This window comes from Sinocyclocheilus grahami, unplaced genomic scaffold (genome assembly GCF_001515645.1).
Source record: "Sinocyclocheilus grahami isolate Dianchi unplaced genomic scaffold, SAMN03320097.WGS_v1.1 scaffold55.1, whole genome shotgun sequence".
In the NCBI taxonomy this organism is placed as follows: domain Eukaryota; kingdom Metazoa; phylum Chordata; class Actinopteri; order Cypriniformes; family Cyprinidae; genus Sinocyclocheilus; species Sinocyclocheilus grahami.
Genome location: NW_015505234.1, coordinates 1,618,675 through 1,619,880, shown reverse-complemented (window position 1 = coordinate 1,619,880; position 1,206 = coordinate 1,618,675). Strand labels below are relative to the sequence as shown.

Here is a 1,206-nt window from a genome sequence, read left to right as displayed (position 1 = left end):
AAAGACATTTACTGTGACATCGGACCACTTTGTTCAAAAATACCTAGAAATGCTCAACGGCTGCATTACGAGCTACCTGTTCTGATCTAAAATGGCGAGTATGATGTCATTCATCAGGATGCAGTCCCCACGTGGGGACACGGCCCAGCGATTGGCCGGCAGGGCAAAACTCTCGGTTCTCTCATCTGATTGGCTAGCAGGAGGCGCTCTCTCAGTGGCTCAGCCCTCGTGTCAGTAGACTGTCTGTGTGTGGCACAGGGTTGCATTGCTGGACGAAAGGGAAATGCTCGAGCGGCGAAGTACAACGTTACATTTTTAAACCTCTTCAAATTCGGAAGTATATTTTTGGCAGTGTTTTCTGGGGATTACACGAACATTTTTCGCGCCGTGGAGTTTGGCGTCTCTTTATTGCTTTGCCTCGGAGAAGCCGATTCTCATCGAGTCGCTTCTTGTGATAGAGCGAGCACACGAGAGATGTTCGCCACCGTTCGCGTCCACCAGGAACCATATCTTTCTCTCACATATTGAAGCGGTGATTAACATTTCAGAAGTTACTGGAACAGTGGAAGTGTTTCGGCAGTTCGGACGCACAAAGACAGGTACAGTGGGTTAGCAGGTTAGCTAACGACAATAGCTTGTTATCCAACCAAGCAAGACTTGAAACGCTTCACACACTCGTACACTGACTGAGCTCCTCACTTATCCAAGATGTCTCCACCGGGCCGGCATCCGTTAAGTGCATCTTGAACTGATATGGAACATAATTGCTACATCTGCATCAGTTTAGCTGGAGAGCCAGGGCAGAGCCGCCCGTCCATGACGAACGACATCCCGATGTGCACCTTCGTTTGATTTGCTAAGCCCTGGTGTCTGTGATAATGCTTCGAAGTGAAAGAACAGGGCGGTTGGAAGCACAATCAAGTGGGGTAAAATCCTCTAACGCCTCTTGTCAATAAAGTAGTTGACATTGTATGGTAAAGAAATCGTCGTTGTTCTCTAGTATGTTTTCATGTTTTTCACGAGCACCTGGATTAGAGAGAGTGAGGCTGAAAACAACAGCATTTTAACAGGCGCAGTTTGGCACTCTCAGACCCATCCAAGCGAGGCGACCCCATTTCTCCCGCCGGTGTTTATGTGAGGCACTAAAACGGCAGACCCAGATCTGTAAATCCCCCCCCCCCCCCCCCTTTCTGACAGCACACGGCG

At 49.1% G+C, this 1,206-nt stretch overlaps 1 protein-coding gene across 6 annotated transcripts in view; it reads left to right on the top strand.

Annotated features, from left to right (window-relative positions):
* Positions 1–230: 230 nt before the first annotated feature.
* The window catches only part of LOC107583757 (protein groucho-2-like), a 48,671-nt gene continuing 47,695 nt past the window's right edge, over positions 231–1,206 (top strand). For all 6 annotated transcript variants that reach the window (XM_016270061.1, XM_016270065.1, XM_016270064.1 and 3 more), the window contains exon 1: positions 231–599. The gene's annotated coding sequence lies outside the window, so the exon portion shown is untranslated. The remainder of the gene's footprint in view (positions 600–1,206) is intronic.